At 41.3% G+C, this 17,687-nt stretch overlaps 1 long non-coding RNA gene and 2 other non-coding genes across 3 annotated transcripts; 1 reads left to right on the top strand and 2 right to left on the bottom strand.

The window, feature by feature from the left end:
* Positions 1 to 184: 184 nt before the first annotated feature.
* LOC134739699 (uncharacterized) lies at positions 185 to 12,364 on the bottom strand. The gene is made up of 4 exons (XR_010126611.1): positions 11,872 to 12,364; positions 5,514 to 5,604; positions 3,240 to 3,367; positions 185 to 613 (listed from the first exon to the last, which is right to left on the bottom strand). It is a non-coding gene; the product is annotated as an uncharacterized LOC134739699 (long non-coding RNA).
* On the bottom strand, positions 2,847 to 2,919 carry TRNAA-AGC (transfer RNA alanine (anticodon AGC)). The gene has a single exon. It is a non-coding gene; the product is annotated as a tRNA-Ala (tRNA).
* TRNAI-AAU (transfer RNA isoleucine (anticodon AAU)) lies at positions 12,348 to 12,421 on the top strand. Its single transcript has one exon. It is a non-coding gene; the product is annotated as a tRNA-Ile (tRNA).
* The last annotated feature ends 5,266 nt before the right edge of the window (positions 12,422 to 17,687 follow it).

Genomic DNA, 17,687 nt, shown 5'->3' with positions numbered 1-17,687 from the left:
CCTCAGCCTCCCGAGTAGCTGGGATTACAGGCGTGCACTACCACGCCCAGCTAATTTTGTATTTTTAGTAGAGACGGGGTTTCGCCATCTTGGCCAGGCTGGTCTCAAACTCCTGGCCTCCAGTGATTTTCCCCCACCCCCGCCTCGGCCTCCCACCGAGCCTGGCCTAATAAAGCACTTTTTTAAAGTTTTATCATTTTAATTAAATATTTCAGACTTTAGATAGGACCGGGAATGAGATAATTTTTGTTCGTTTTTCCAGGTTGCTGAACAAAATAATTACCAGAAAGAAATCAACATTTAGCTTTAATTTTTGATGCTACAAGACCCCTCTGGAGACAGTGTTCACGCAGTAACTGGGGAGTGTTGTTGAGGCTCCTGCTTCCTCACCCAGTCCCCTCCAACAATGCTGTTGGTCCATTATGCTTCCCACTGTCCCTAGTCCATCTCATCCATGAATAGGCCATCAGCTCCCCCAGACCAGCAGCGGTGGGCTTTCCTTTGAAATCTGGAGGGTCTGGAGGGCTGCACAAACTTCCCTTGACTTAGTTATCTCAGAGCATTGTGATGGAAAAGAAACATCCCATGCAAGTGGACAACACTAGGTTGTGAACTGGAAGGAAGATTGGAAAGGAGAGATACCCATTACACATTTCACTTTCTTGAACTCAGCAGCAGAGATAAGGATGAAATCAATAGCTTGAGAGAACTAGGAAATTTTAGGGCCGTGTTTGCATGTGTGTATGTACTTGTTAACAAATTGGTAATAGATCATAAATATGATCTAATATTAACTTTTTTTTCTGATTGTCACCCATACAAAAAAAATTTCTCTTAATGGCTGATTATAAATAATAAAGCAAAATCTACAGATTTTTATGTTTTTTAAGACTCTGTTCATCCATAAAAGGTCCCTGGTCTTTCTTTTATGGATATTATTTTTTAAAATTGATAGACATTATTTTTTAGAGAAGTTCTGGGTTTAAAGAAAAATTGATCAGAGTAGATAGAATTTCCATAAGCTCCATCACTCTCCCTCTCTTAAAATTTTCCCTATTATTGACATCTTGCATCAGTATGGTACACTTGTTACAACTGGTAAACCAGTAATTATTAATACATTATTGTTAACTGAAGTCCGCAGTTTACATTACAGTTTGCTCTTTGTGTTATACATACTGGTTTTTTTTTTTTTTAACAAATGTATAATGACATATATTTACCATTATAGTATCATAAAGAGTTAATGCCATTAATTGTTGAAGGAACTGGGCCTTTTATCCTTAGAAACACCTCTATGTTGTATTTATTTCATTGTATCTATTTCCTGCCCCTTGACATGTTTCTTAATCTACTCTATTTCTTGTAGACTGGTAGTTACAAGTAGAGGCTCACTTAGATTCAGCTTCAAATCTTTTAACAAGACAATCTGATGGGTGGGTTTGTGCACTTTCCATTGCTTCGCTTTATGAGGTACATAATATCTGGTTCTCCAACTTTTAGTCACCAGTATTAGCACTAATGTGTGGTTCAGCTGCCATTCATAAATACGTGTGTATATAACTCGTATACTTATGTGAATGTATATATTTATGTGTTGATAAATAAAATGATACACAAAAATTAGAAAATAACATTGAAAGAATGAACATAAAAGTAAACAAGAAGAGATTAATTCTCGAATGCACAGTTTAGAAAAGAATCAAAAGTATATCTTCAAACTCCTTAGAATATAATGAAAATGGGGACTTATAATGACATATTTCTAAGGATTCTGTAGAAACTGCTTTCTAATTTTAAAGTATACCTTTTAATACCCAAGTTACAAAACATTAGAATAAATCAGTGCATTAAATATAAGAAGTAAGAAGAAGAAGAAGAGGAAGAGGAGGAGGAGGAGGAGGAGGAGGAGGAGGAGGAGGAGGAGGAGGAGGAGGAGGAGGAGGAGGAGGAGGAGGAGGAGGAGGAGGAGGAGGAGGAGGAGGAGGAGGAGGAGGAGGAGGAGGAGGAGGAGGAGGAGGAGGAGGAGGAGGAGGAAGAAGAAGAGGAAGAAGAAGAAGAAGAAGAAGAAGAAGAAGAAGAAGAAGAAGCATCAGCAGCCCGAAAAAAACAAAACAAAACAAAACAAAAAAACAGAAAATAGAATGGTGAAGGAAACACAGGAATTAACTAGAAAATTGCAAAATCTGATTGGTCATTTGAAAAAAAAGTGTAAAATGGTCAGTCAAATGTTAAAAAGTAATAATAATAAGAGGATATGGAGAAAGCACAAAGAAAAACCAAAAACATTAGTGAATGCTATTATTAAGATTTGAGAAATGTGGCAGGATAATGTTTTTAAGTATTGCTCTGTGTTTGATCTCCCTGTTTCCTTATCTGTTCAAGGCAGTAACCGTATTTTACAGAACTTTAACTCTACATTTGGGGATGAAGTGAGTTGAACACAGTGTACATAGACAGCGTTTCGGTACTCAGGAAGCTCCCACTCTAGGGGAGAGAAAAACAAACCAATAACTTAAAGACATACTTTCTGGAGGAGACGATATTTGTGAAGATGTAGTAGGAACTGAGAGATCGTGTGGGCATCACTTCTAGCTGTACTTGTCTAAAGACGGGAAATTTGCATTGAGACCTGAGTAGCTAGAAGTGCCAAACCTGTGGCAGGAGTGGAAAAGAAGGGAGGGTGGAAGCAGGGGCAACAAGACTCTTATATGGGGAGCAGTAAAACACGTGCTCCAGGGAGGGGGCAGGTTCCTCTGATCTTCTCCCAGGTAAAAAGCACCGACGTTGCCAACAGGAGAAAGAACGGGGTATACAAACCAAGAGACATAAACCAGCCAAGGAACTGGAGAATGCGGGCGTCGATCCCGCTACCTCTCGCATGCTAAGCGAGCGCTCTACCGCCTGAGCTAATTCCCCACTGGGGCCACGCCGCACCCCACCTATTTTCCTGGTTATCAGGAGCCTGCCGGTACTTTGGGTCGCCAAACCCCTGGCAGGACAAGATTGAGGGCGGAGCTTCTCAGATACTGCCTTGGGCAAAGTTCTATGAGCCTGAGAGTGTGAAGAATAGGGATTTCCAAAATAGGTCATGAGGGAGACCTCTCTCCCCACTTCCCAATTTCGCCTTCTTCATCTCTCGGAAGTAGAGAGCACGTTCCAGTTGGAGAAGCACCACCCGGAGCTGCCTGGCTTGCGGGCACAGCTATTCCAGCCCACTCTAGAGTTGTGATCCTCACCTGCTCCCCGCAGGCAAGGCCGCCCGGAAGTAGTGGGGCAGCTTCTCCCAGCCCCAGAACTTCACGCCATACGCGCCGCATCTTCAATAGCACTTTCCTCCTGTAGGACTCCGAAAGTGATGGAGAACCTTGGAAGAGTTGAGAAAGAGAAAGCTTGAGAATTTTCATCTCAATCTGTGGATTCATTCCTGAAGCACTTCTTCAGCACCAGGCACAGTGGATGAGGCCAGTGATCCACATAGAAAGTGCCACAACAATAACAAGTAATAGTACTGTGCAATTGTCGTCTAGGCCCTATTTTAGATGCTGTACACATATTAATAGTCATGCAGGTAAAATGCCTAGAAATAGCTTATAATCTTCATTTTTTATATGAAAAATTATGGAAAATTGTCACCACAGAGCTCAGGGATCTCTCAGCCAAAAGGAAAAACAGATGCAGGCTATACAGTGTCTGCTGTGTAGGTGCTTCTCCTGCCATTTCCCTTCCCTGTCACCTTCCTCCCCCTTTCTCTTGCTCCATTGGGCACCACACTTGCCCTTCTTCTGCCTGTCTAGTTCTTCAATTCCCAGGCCCACAGAAGAAGCCTTCCCCTGTAGCCCAGGGGAGGCTACATTAGCTCCACTGCCTTGGAGTTGTAGTGGATTCCGAATCTGCTTTCCACCTGTGAAGAATTCTCATTTAAGACAGGAACATAGTCATTTTACTCTGAGTATAACTAGCATCGAGTAGGATTTTTGCCTAATGAAAATTTGCTGAATGGAGAAAGGCTATGCAGATAATTTAGACGCCTCAAAGGAGAGAGTGGCTTCAGATCAGTAAAGACTGAAGAAAGGATTAGAAGCTAGGGTCTAACAAACCCATAGAAATGTTTTTGCCTGGAAAGGAAATGTGGTTGGGGAAGAGTGGAGGGGCACTACTTTCAGAGTGATTAGTGGGTGGAGGCATGGCCTTCATGGAACTGCAGGTGGTTTGGGGCAGCTTCAGGTCCCTCCTTCACGGTCCCAGTTTATTAGGAGTGCACATCCTGAGAATGAAAGAGGCTGCTCCTATGGGACAAAAATTCAACAACATGTTTATTATTTACGACATTCATTTTTGAGATCATTTATGAATAAGAAAATAAAATAGAAAAACATGTAATCAATAACATTGTCTTTCTATTACGATTAACAAAGGGCAATGCTGAGAAGTCAAATGGTGTCAGAGAGAGATTTGAGTGATGGGAAAGAAAGAAGGATGGAAAGAGGGGCACGTCCCAGGGACCTACAAGAGCTTCCTGGAGTCATCTATCCAAAGACCACTCTCTCCAGCATTCTGAGCTCTGCTTGGGCCAGTTGAGCTAGTCAACATATGTGTTGTTAATACAGAGCCTCATGTAGTTTCTTTAAATAGGGGATAGTGTTGCAATTTCAAAAATACATTTTTTTACATTTTGGCTCATCTTGGAAATTAGAGGAAGACCTAGGTCCCAATTTATTTTGAGCACATTTTTGTCAGAACGAGCTTTCAGAGAGATGAATAGAAGGAATAAAGGTCACTTTTCTTAGTGAGAGTGTATCCGACCACTAGAGTTAATATGCTAGCTCCCACCTTCACTTATACTCCTTCCTTACCTCTCTTACCTACACAGGAGAGAGGTAAGGAAGGAGTATAAGTGCAGGTGGGAACCTGGCCAATTCTCAGGTAATCTGACAGAAGACACGTTTTCATCCTCTACCTGACCATGTGTTGTCAATGTGAATAAAAGCAAAAGGTTGGCACATTCAAGTCTCCTGCTTTTGCCTCCTGACACTATTTCCAGGCTGCTTCTCGTATTTTGTACCCAAAAGGCTAAAGTTTCATTTCCCCACGAAAATACATTGTATTAACTTCGAGCTGAAGCCCCAAAACCTATATTGGCGAAACTCGTTTGTGACTAATCGCTTCCTTTTTCGCTTTTGCATGGAATACTATGTATCATTTCCTTAAAAAAAAAAAAAAAAAAAAAAAAAAGATGTACATAACAAGATGACACTGAGTTAAACAAAGAGCGGTAAGTCCGCTGAAAGTATTTACCACATACCATTGGTAGCCTAGGGATTAAAGGAAGCTGGAGAATGCAGGCGTCGATCCTGCTACCCCTTGCATGCTAAGCAAGCGCTCTACCGCTTGAGCTAATTCCCCCACATCACGTTTGTCTTTTCTGCCTGTTTTTATAACCGGGACACAAATATCGTTCCATGTCCCACTTAAGTTTCCAGGTTTTCAAACACCTCCGGGAACTTCCCTACCAAGGCGAAGCCAGGAACGAAGTTTCTGGGAGACAGCCTCAGACCTGGAAGGCAGTGACCATCCTCTGCTTTTTCAATCTGAGTCGGGATCCTGAGAAAGAGAGAAAAGATCTCATTAGGAAAGCTCTAGTTCTAATCTGATTTCACTCTCCCATTAGATGAAAGAGAAGGAAGTAGCGTCCCTAATTAGCAGTTACCTCAAATGCTCTGTTGAATGCATCACTTTTTAAGAACACAAACCTGGAAATAAGCCCAAGTATCTTTTCATCGATTGATCCTTCAAGTAACTTATCTAATATCTGTATTACTAATTGTTTCTCCGTTCAGGGGAGTTGAGATCTGTTGTTACCTATTAATCCTTGATAGGTTTAATTTGCATTTTTGTACTGATGAATGTTGTTGAACATCTTTTAGTGTGCCTATTGGCCATATAAGCATCTTATTCTGTGAAATGCCTGCTCAAGTTTTTTGCCCTTATCCTTACTGAGTGTTTGTATCACTGAGTTCTAAAATGTGTTTTATATTCTCCATAAAAGTCCTTTGTTATATGTGTACCTATAACACATATGTTTTATAACAACTATGTGGGCATATAACATATATTAAATTTCAAGTCTATGTCTTGCCTTTTCATTTTCTTAATATTGTCTTTCAAAGAAACAGCATTTTAATATTTTATGAAATTCAGTGTATCTTTTTTTGTAAGGGCTCATGCTTTTCTGGCCCCTTCTGAAAAAGCTTTGCCTACGTCAAATATGTGCAGACTTCTTTTCTTCTACAAGTTTGATATCTTTAATGTTAAGCTTTACGTATATAAACCATTTTGATTTAATTGTTGTATAGGATGTGAAGTAAGGGTAGGGAATCATTTTCTCCATACTCAGTTGCCTGGGACCATTTGTTTAAAAAACTCATTAAATAACATTTTACCTCTGTCATAAATCAGTTGACCACATACGTTGGTCTATTTCTGGACTATCTATTCTATTCCATCAATCTGTGTAAGTATCCTTGAGACAATACCACATTATTTTGATTACCTTAGCTTTATAATAAGTCTTGACATCACTTGGTGTAAGTCCTCTAACTTTGTTTTTCTTTTCCTAATTATTTAGGTTACTCTAGGTCCTTCAGAATAAGCTTGTCAATTTCTGTAACAACAAACAAACAAACAAACAAACAAAACAAAACAAAACAGAATCTCCTGCTGGGATATTTGTTGGGATTGTAGTAAATCTATAGACCAACTCAGAGGAAAAAAAAATGATATCTTAATAATATTACATTTTTCAATCTGTAAATATGGCAAACAACACCAATTATTCAGGTTTTCCTGAGTCTTTCTCAGCCATCTTTTGTAGATTTCTAGGTACAAGTCTTGTGCACGTTGACAAGTTTATCTCTAAATATTTCATTTGTTTTAAACCTATTGAAAATGGTAATTTAATTTTCCATTTTTGTTGATGCTAGTACATAGAAATACAATTAATTTTTGTATATTGTAATCTGTGACATAGCTGCATTTACTTATAATGCTTATTTTTGTAGATGCATTAGGATTTTTTGTGTATCTGATCATGTTGTTTGCAAATGAATATATTTTTCTTATTCTAAAGTGAGTATGCCATTTATTCTTCATTCATGCGTTCCTTACTTTCTGGCACTAGCTAGGACTTTCAGTAAAATGTAGAAGTAGTAAGAACAGATATTTTGCACTTTTCTCCAATATTAAAGGGTACATATTTATTCTTCCACTATTAACTATGTTGCTAGTTGTAGGAATTTCTTAAATGCCCATTATTCATCTGAGGAATTTTCCTTCTATTCTTAGTTTACTGAGATATTTTTTAAACACCACGAATGAATGGCAAATTTGGTCCAATATTTCTTCTGCATCTAGTGAGATGATTACATGTATTTTTTGTTTTGTTAATGTGGTATATTACATTTACTTGACTTTTCAATGCTTAACTAATTTTTTATTCCCGAGGCAATCTCCCCTAACTCGTGGTGCATTATGCTTTATAGATAATGCTGGATTCAATTTGTTAATATTTTAATTCAGTATCTGTTGGTAAATGTGTCAGAGAAGGGTCTCCAAGTGTGGGACGCGCCGCTTTCACAGCTCAAAGAAATATGGTGAGCACAGTGCTCTCTTCTAAGTGACGGGAGCTTTGAGATGCAACAGTGAGTCTTTACTTTGGAGGAAATGTCTCAGAATTTCACAGATCCTAAAAACTTTCATTCACGAACCAGGTCGATGAATGGTTTCTGTGTTTCTCTCCCACCCTCTGGAGCAGGCGGGGCTTAACAAAATCTATAACTTACTTGACACTTTCTTGCTCATTGAAGATTTAAATGATACTATCAATACAGTGTACTAATGTTTTGCTGATAGTCTAGACAGTTCAATTCTCTTTGGAGTAGATTATGAAAAATCAGGGGACTTGATATACCTCTGGAGTAAGAACATAAATGCATACTTTTGTCTATTCCATGTGAATATGAACTGTTTCTGTTCTTTCTTCCTGATAGCAATAGAAAAAAAAAATGCATCCCCCAAATCAAAGACTGCATGCCAAAGACCATGCAATTTTTGCTTCTATGTTCATATTGTTTATAACATGATTAATTTATTAACTTTACATTCCAATTCTATTTTCTTATGTATTCAAGTAAAAAGTGTTAATTATGAGAAATTCTGCACTATGGCACTGCTAATATTGCAAACTATATCCCAGACTTCGTTTTACCGACAGAAGAAAGAATACCCTCATCAATTTGTCATGTCTTCGGAAGAAGGGACATGGGTTTGTAGTGGAATTCATGACTTTTTCTGCCTGAATATTAATTAGCAGAAGCATGTTCCATTTCTTTATATAGACCCACTCTTAGAACCAAGGTGAACTGAGTGAAAAAGATACTTGCCTTTATATTTCTCTTATCGAACTAACCATTCTTGAATCTACCTTTATCACTTTTCTCCCAGGACCTCTTAGTGGAAGAAACTGTGAAAATGGCTGGTGTCACTTCAGACTCAAAAGGAAAAGTGGCACATCATGTTCAGAATCCGATTAAATAGAGTATCAGTAATTATTACCTCTGCTTAAAGGATTCAGAGCTGAGTTTGTTCAGCTACCCTGCCCTGACTAATGGCATCATGCAGGTGTACTTAGAAGTAAATTTAAAACTCTTCCTTACGTTAGGATCACAGATCTCCTAGGGTAATTGCAGGAGTGATTGGGAAAGAGCAGTCTACTCTGAGGAGGTCAGATGGAGACCAAGTGAATCCTGTAGAATAGAAGTAGTGTCATATGACAAAAATGCAAATCCAACACTACTACGTCTTGGATTTCTTCTTTGTTTCCTTGATTAATTTTCTTGCTTCACTCCAAAAATCATAGCATAGGGCAAATTATTGTTCTACTTATTGCTTTCCACTTTACTCATCTTTCATCTGGTGTCTGTGTGATTATGTCTCCATTAGAGACTGAGACCTGTTACTACCTATTACATCCCTTCATTCCAGGATGTGGAACTAATTAGATAAGTTTCAGATCGTTGAATTCAGTGGTTATTTTAGAGGTAATTAGATAGTTAAATTTAACACTTTTAGCTCCACATAATGATGGAGTGCAAATATCTATTTATTTATAAATATCCATAGGCAGAGATCGGAATCAACATTTAGAAGACCCACTCCCTCAAAAAAAAGACGACCAAGAAAACAAACTGATTCTACTACCTTGGATTTATTAAACTTGCTGAGCAAAGAGCCCCACCTCTATGGAGCCCCAGTACCGACTAAAACAAGGGTGAGTCAGAGACCAGAATTTAAAGGGTTTGGGGACTGGAGCTACTCATAGGACAGTTTTAGGGGGAAAGTTAGTAAGGTCCTTCTCAGGAGGGACTGGACAGAATTTCTTTTCTTTTTCTTTTTCTTTTTTTTTTTTTTTTTTTTTTTTGAGACGGAGTCCCGGCTGGAGTGCAGTGGCGCGATCTCGGCTCACTGCAAGCTCCGCCTCCCGGGTTCACGCCATTCTCCTGCCTCAGCCTCCCGAGTAGCTGGGACTACAGGCGCCCGCCACCACGCCCGGCTAATTTTTTTTGTATTTTTAGTAGAGACGGAGTTTCACCGTGTTAGCCAGGATGGTCTCGATCTCCTGACCTTGTGATCCGCCCGCCTCGGCCTCCGAAAGTGCTGGGATTACAGACGTGAGCCACCGCGCACGGCCAGAATTTCTAAACTAGGCGAATCATAGGTTTATTCAGTGGAACTTAGCTGCTGGAACATGAAGATCTGCGCAGAGTTGCTGGATCCGTTTGGCTTTGGTCTTATCTTGGATCATCGGGTCTGAGTAAGCTGGTGTTAAAACAATTTGAGCTTAGTGTGGCATGGCAGGGTTTGTAGACTTGTCCTGTGCTGTAAGTCACAGGGCTTTTGCAACTTCTCTGTTTGTTCATTTCTCAATTTGCCCTCTTTCCTCTCCAACAGGACTGCCCAAGAGATCAACTTACAGTATAGCTACTGGAACCTAGCTCTGAAAAGGCCCTCTGCAAATCTAGAACACTTGTTTTCTTTCCAAATAAGAAAGTTGACGAGCAAAACGACGTGTCTAACGTCACACATTGAGCTAAAGACAGATGGGATCTGACATGCGTTTGTCAGTAACAGTGCTAGCACAAATACAACTCTTGTTAAAATCGTAGGGATTTTATGTCGTGAGACACTCAGGACTCAGCTGATGTCGGTGTTCAGTTGTGCGTGGTTTTGGATTTGCGCCTCGCCCTTGGGCAAGTGCAGAATCCTGGGGTTATACAAAGCGCATCACAGTTAACCCCTTTGTCCCAGTCCGCAGAATGAGAGCTCAGAGCCCGGCCATGGGAGGCTCGGTTATATAGGCAGGAAAATCAAGGAACCCAGGTATGAGCAGGGGCGTTTGTGGCGCGGAGAGAGCTCCTATCCCTGCCGTCCATCTACGTCTCAGGCTTGGCCCCCTGGCGTGCAGAAAACCGCATCTCCCGAAATCCCAGAAAGTAAACGTCGCCCAGGTACGTGCTCTCTTGTCATTCTCCGGGATGTAAAAGACTCAGGGTCTCTTCACGGATCACTGAAACCGCCTCCTCCGAGGCCTCCAGGGTGACTAAAGAGAGGGTGGGTGTTCTGTGTTCTCCCGCCGGTGTGTCCCTCTTCACGTGCAGCCGCTTGTGTCAGTGCCCACTAGGGTCTCGGGAGTTTTTATAGGCACAGGATGGGGGCGTGGCGGGGCAGGGTGGTCTTGGGAAATGCAACATTTCGGCGCGGAGGAAGGAGTGCGCGTCCTCACCTAGGTCCGTGGGCACAGGCCCGGGGGTGGAGCCTTGCTCCCCTCCCCTATGAATACCGCGGTTAGTGCTCTGCTTTATGGCCGCGGCAATCTCAGACACTTCCGGAGCGTGTTTTTTTCTTGTTCCTTTCGCTCCCGTTTTCGGGCTCCAGCTTTCAAACCAGACAAAAGATGTGTGTTTTTCCCCGATTGTCTCCCAGCCTTCTTTCCTTTTCGCCTCTACTGAAGGCTGTGTCCACAATTAAGCTCTCGGGAGGAGGAGGCCTCCAGCTGCCTCAAGGAAGGGCATTTCTCGCAGTGCAAAGTGCGGAAGAGGGGAGCCATACCGAGTGAAGTATTAACCGGAGTCGGTTTGCACAGAGGCGGCAATGGATAGAATTTCAGAAATGAGGCGGAAAGACAGGCCAGCCCCGCGAAAGATGGATTAGAGAGAGGTGAGAATCTAGTTCAAAAGCCGGGAGAAGGAACAGGACATTAGCACAATAGTCTAGGCAGAGAGGTGGACCATCTGTAATACGGCAAGGGGGTTGGTTGAGACTTCCTTTATTCAGTTATTCGAAACGTATCTATTGAGCTATTTATTAGTCCCTGGGTACTGTGGGTGTTCCTGCGTATTCAACCACCCTTGTCGACGCTACAGGATGCGGCCCCATTACCCAGGACCCAAAGAACTTCCAAAAATGAATCCCGAGGAACAGCTGTTTCTCTACTGGAGAAGTGGGCAGCCAGGCGGAAACACGCAGGGAAATAGTTCTCTTTGGGACAGAAGGCATCAACCTCGTAAGACCCAGCGATCAGCAGAGCTCCCGGAGAGTGTTTCTTAAGCTAAAGGTCACGAGTCGGGCTTCAAAGTTGTCTTGTCGTGCGTAAAATACCAATGGACTTATACCTGTTTCATCGAGAAGAAATACAATGCGAACACAAAGACTGTAATGGAACGTATTTCTCTAAAGTGTCCTTTTCACATAGAAATATGAGAGTGTTTTCCTGAGTTTGCTAAAAATGGGGTGGGGTAGGGATCAAATACTCACTTTTGGGAAACATGGGCGAATACAGTGGGAATCGTGCTAGAAGTTACGAGCAGAGGAGCCTGGGTGGGGACTTATACTGGCCTTGACGGCCCGTGGAAAGGAACTGGCGGTAATTCCTTCCGTTTTCCGTCAATTTCTTCACGGGTCGCTCAGAAGCTACCGAAGCAAAGTAGAAAGGAGTGATAGGGACAGGCCACAGTACCGGCGGACGGTGATGGCGTTGCGTTTAAAAGGGTGGTCACTAAAACCCCTTGTCATGAAACACTGAAGCAGGTGACATTTGAACTTTCCTTCCGCAGCGTTGTATTTTAACCGAAATTTCAGGGTTAGAAGAAATTTGCCGAGGAACCTAAAGAAGTTAGCAAAGATCGTAGGTTCTTTCCAGCTCCGAGAACTTCAGAAAAGTTTCTTTGGTGATTGGAATAACGTTCGCCTTTAAACTTCTCAAGAGGGGTAGGGCCCCCTGCTGCCGGCGGGGCCGGTTAGCTCAGTCGGTTAGAGCGTGGTGCTAATAACGCCAAGGTCGCGGGTTCGATCCCCGTACGGGCCACGGGCTCCTTTAACGTTTATTTCACAGCAACAATTGGTGCAGCCATATCAAAACTCCCAAGAGAACAAGAAAGTAAATGTGTATGAACCCAGTAATCTACCCAGACTTTTAATGCTTGTTTCACAGTAACAACTGTGTGCAGTGATACAGAAAGTCACAAGGGAACACGAAACTAAATGTATATGTACCCAGTAATCTTCATGGGACGTAGTCCGCTGAATCGTAAGGTTGCGTTTGCAGTTTAGTGTTCCTGCAAGAGCAGATGATGAAAAGAGCTGAGATTCCAGAAGGAAATTGAAATCCGGGAGGAATGTGAAAAACAGAGGCGAAAACACGGAAATAAGGACCTGGGTTTTTCATTCTTTTACGATTTCCAAAGTATACAAATCTTTCTCTGTCGTGACTAACTCCTGACATGGGCTTTCCTAACTGTGCATCTGCTTACTTCCCGCAGACCTGTCCTTGGCTTGTGCAGGGTAAGTAAAGCCTCTCAAGAATTCCCATTTTTCGTTTCTATTTCCTCTCTTTTAGCTTCTCACACTCAACTCTAGAGATACTGGACTTAAGGAAATGTCCCCATAGAACGCTGAGCCTTTCATCTCCTCTTTGCTCGTCTCACGGCTCTGTTAGACACGAAACCATCTTCTGGAAAATGTCTTCCCTGACACCTCTCCTAGTTTTCTGAGTTTGGGTTGCTTTCCTCCTAGCACTCACGGAGATCCAGGTACACATTTGTTTCAGCGGCATTCACCATGTTGGGATTGTCTGTTGCTTGGCCATCTTCTCCATGAGATCATAAGCTTCTTGGGGGTAGGATGCTTATTGCTAAATACTTTTAAAAGTCTGCATGAGCCAATGAAGAGTGAAGGATAGGTGTGCAGGCATGATGGAAAGAAAGAGTGTCTTGTGGTCCAAATGGGCTTCACGGGTCTGTAGAATCCATGCTATCTCAACATAGTGCATTTTGGTCAGATGAACAATAGGCTACACTATCTGCTGATTGGTTCCATTTCACTGAACGTACCTCTAAGGCTCTGAGTGGCTCTATATGCCCCTAGGATTGGATAGTGGTAAAGGACAGAGCATGCGCAATAGATCCAAAGTCAGGAAAGGTCTGCAATGTTTAACTTTGCTGAGGCTGAGAGACAGGAATGAACCCTCTTCCGCGATGGGAATTTCCACTCCACTGATCCATAGTAAATAAAACAGTGAGCCAATGCACCTCAAACCTGTATTTTCTATTACATTAATGTGATTGGTTTTGACATTTTCAAAATTCAAGTGATCAGAATGATATAGAACTAATGTTTACAAAACTTTAATTTAGGAAATCCTTAGCTGTAAGCAGACATACATACACAGAATAAAGAGAGTGATATGCCCTTTGCTTCAGTGTCATTTATAACACTGAGGTAATAATACTTGGGGAAGCTGAAAAACTATATTGACCGACTTACGTAAAAATTAAGAAACATTCAGTATAATTTCTAGCACATAGTGCTGAAATCCTCCTTGTATGTGGAATATTGTTCACCTTTAAGGAAAATGCTTTCAAGGTCTGAGGAGGGATATTAACGCATTTCTGTTGCTACTGGCTGTTTTGCTCATTTAGTTGTAGCAACAAGCTTCTGTGAACATAAAAATGAAACAACGCTTAAAAAAATAAAATAGATGGTGGAAGAACACAATAGGGATGCATAGTAAGGTATGATTTTCTAGGCAAAAATTGAGTTGTGCAAAAGAATGTAGTAAAGGATTTGTGCCTGATTCTTTTTTTGTATTCCCTTTGAAGCTTATTTAGCTTATATTCCAAGGCCTCAATCGTCATCCTTCTCCCAACAAGACTGTTTCTCTGTACCACGAACATTCTGGTCAGATTCTCTGCTTAAGCATCTTGACCTCTTGAGCACTCATCTTTGTACTGAGACCCCGATATATGCCCCAATGATGCCCTTCCATAGGAAGGTTTCTTGTTTTGCCCAAAGAGCAATCAATTTTTCAAGCAATTTAGAGCTCTTTCCTCACCCAGGGTCTATGTGAAACCTTAGAGGGAAGCCTGTTCTTTCCAGGAAAAGAATCCTGGTGGGTTCTAACCTCGACCTGTAAATCCACTAAGCAAGCTCCTACTGAACACCTATGTTGCAAGCTCAGTCCAAGAGGTCAGCACTCCGCAGGGGGAAGGCAACCAAAGCAATAGGTAATGCTTACTGAGCAGTTCTTATTGATCAGATCCCTCTCTAGGTGCTGGGATCCAGCCAGAGAATCCCACAGTCCTCATTTCCCACGTGAAGAAAGATGATTGAAGGAAGGAGCAGGAGTGGGGAGTGGGGAGGTGGTGGAGGGTGGGTAAAGGATGTCTTCAAGGTGACAACTTCTCAGATTCCACTCCTAAAAGCTTCTGAATGGGCCATCTCCACACTCCCAAGTCCCTTACTGCCTATGGATTCCTTCCCAGTAGACATTGTCACATAACATCTTATGTATTTTTCTTGTTTGCTTCTGATCTGTTTCTCCTTACCCCTATCAACTAGAAAGTAGTTTCATAAAGGTGAAGAATATATGTGTTTTTTCACTGTTGAACGGCTGTACCCCGAACAGTCTCTTAACAAGATATGTGCTCCAGAAATACATGTAGGATAAAAGAATAAATGATTTCACCCAGTCACCTCATAATTACAATTGGGTAACCTTGAGAGCAGGAAGCTCGACGAAAAATTTCCCATTTCTTCCATCAGCTAGTGAGAAAGACCAACTATATGATATAGCTTGCAGTTTCTTCTGTAATCTGTATCCCTTTGCCACTCATTTTACTCAAACCACTGATAAGCCAAAAAAAAAAAAAAAACAAGAAAAAACAAAAAACCTAAATCACTTTTCCATTCTAAGCTAATGTTGAGTCAGTCTTCAAACTGTTATCTCATAGCATTTGCATTTCATTATTTAGTGCACCCATTTTGTTTCCCTCAACTGAAATAGCAGCAAAAACTGTATCCTCTCTGATGTTCAAACTCAAAACCTTCAGATTATGAGATTGATGTGTGGCCTGCTGCAGAAAGAGGGCAGTTATCACCCAAGAGTTGACATCCCCCATGCTATTTTCCCAAGCACTGCTGCTTTATCAGTTCCTAACTTTCAAAGAACACAATCAACGGTGCTTGGAAATCACTCTTTATCAGCCAGTCGTGCACCCAAAGAATTGTATCCTCAGGACGGGTGGAATCTACCCATTTCTAGTATTCACCTAACGAGACGACCATCTTGAGGCAAGAGGCCAAGAACAATTGTACCTGTTTTGCTGACTTTTTCCCTCTTGTGGCCCAGTGATCTGACTTCTCCCTCCTTCAGAGATCTTAGTCACTCTTACACCTCCTCTGGTCTCCTTTTTTGAAAAGACACACAGGACATGTTCAGTCCATAATAGTTCACAGACTGACCAACTGAACGAATGAAGGAATGAAAAAATAGTCTTTAAAGGTGTCTCCTGTCCATACTACTGTGTACTTACTCTCTGTCTCCACTTGCATCTACATGACTGGAGACAATCCTGCTACAAAAAGCGTAAAGCAAATCTTGTATGCCATTAATTATACTAAGAGATTTATTGAATTTACTTCATATAGTCCAATAGAGTTTCACCAACAAAACTATGTGTCCTAATCTGCACTTTCTAGAAGTAATGGAACCTCAGATAAGTTTCGTTTTGTTTCCAAGGTGCCAGAGCTGCTAAGTCTCAAAGCTTGAACTGAGAAGATGTTCTAGATTTTAAAACGTGATTCTTTCTCTGCTCCAGTTCACAATCTTACTCCCTACTCCTCTCCACAGCACCCCATTCATTCACACACCAAATATCTCATTCCCCAAATCCCCTTCACTTACCTTTTGGGCTTTGTTTCCAAGTCAACTTTTGACACATTTTTCTCCTTCAAACACCACATCCAGTGATTTGTCAAATAGTAAACATTATTCCTGCACAACACTTTTGAATCTGTCAATTCCTTTCCACTGATTCAGTACACATTCACAGGGAAGATGCTCTGTGCCAGACACTGTAGTAAGTTCAGGAGATTCTAAAGATTCAAGCAGCCCAGACCTCAGGAGAAGGCAGGACAAATATGGAGAAGGGAAGATCCACGTCCAGTTTTACAATTTCAGTCTCCGTGTCATGTCATTTACAGCTAAATAACCCTTTCAAAAATGTCAGTTTCAATATATCACTCTTTTGCACTCTGAACATTCCTGATTTCCTAGTGATAACACGATCTTGTTTTTCTTTTAATTTTTTTCTCTTCTTTCTACCCAAATTGTGATTTTGCTTTAGAAAGTTGATTGATTAGATCCGTTGCTGTATGGATGTTGTTCAGTTCTCAAATGTGTTTACTGATTTATTGTCTACTGGATCTATCAGTTACTGAGAGGGGAGTGTTAACGTCTGCAAATGTAATTGGATTTTTCTATTTTTATCTGGATTATCCAATTTTGCTTATGAGTTTTGAAGCCCTGTGTCCTTATATGCATTTGGGACATTATTTCTCTGGTGTGTTGACACCTCTAATTATGTAACAGCCCCCTTTATCCCTGGAAGTTTTCTACAATTTAAAATCTGGTTTGTCTGATTTGAATATATCCACCACAGCTTTCTTTGAGTAATGCCCAAATGACATATCTTTTCCCATTCTTTACTTTCAATATGCTATATAACTTTTAATCTCACATATAAGTATATTACTAGTGACTTTCCTATAGTCAGCATATTCATTTATAATACATTCTGACAATTTCCGGTTTTCAATTCATTGTTTTAGATCATTTACATTTAATGTTTTTATAAATAAGTTTTTAGATAGATCTATTGTTTTTCTTTTTGAGATGGAGTCTTGCTCTTGTCACCCAGGCTGGAGTGCAATGGTGCAATCTCCCCTCACTGCAACCTCTGCCTCCCAGGTTCAAGTGATTCTCCTGTCTCAGCCTCCCAAGTAGCCCGGATTACAGGCACCCGGCTCCAAGCCTGGCTAATTTTTTGTATTTTTGGTAGAGACAGGGTTTCACCATGCTGGCCAGGCTGGTCTCAAACTCCTGACCTCAGGTGATCCACCCGCCTCGGCCTCCCAAAGTGCTGGGATTACAGGCGTGAGACCCCGGGCCCAGCCGATAGATCTACTTTTTAATAATTTATTAATCATTTGTTCCTCTTGTCTTAATTCTTCCATGTTCTTCTTCCTAGTTTATTTTGGTTTATTTAAATCTGGTTCCTAAGTGGTCTAGGGAT

The sequence above is a fragment of the Pongo pygmaeus genome, chromosome 5 (genome assembly GCF_028885625.2).
Source record: "Pongo pygmaeus isolate AG05252 chromosome 5, NHGRI_mPonPyg2-v2.0_pri, whole genome shotgun sequence".
NCBI lineage: Eukaryota > Metazoa > Chordata > Mammalia > Primates > Hominidae > Pongo > Pongo pygmaeus.
This window is presented reverse-complemented; position numbering and strand designations above follow the sequence as displayed.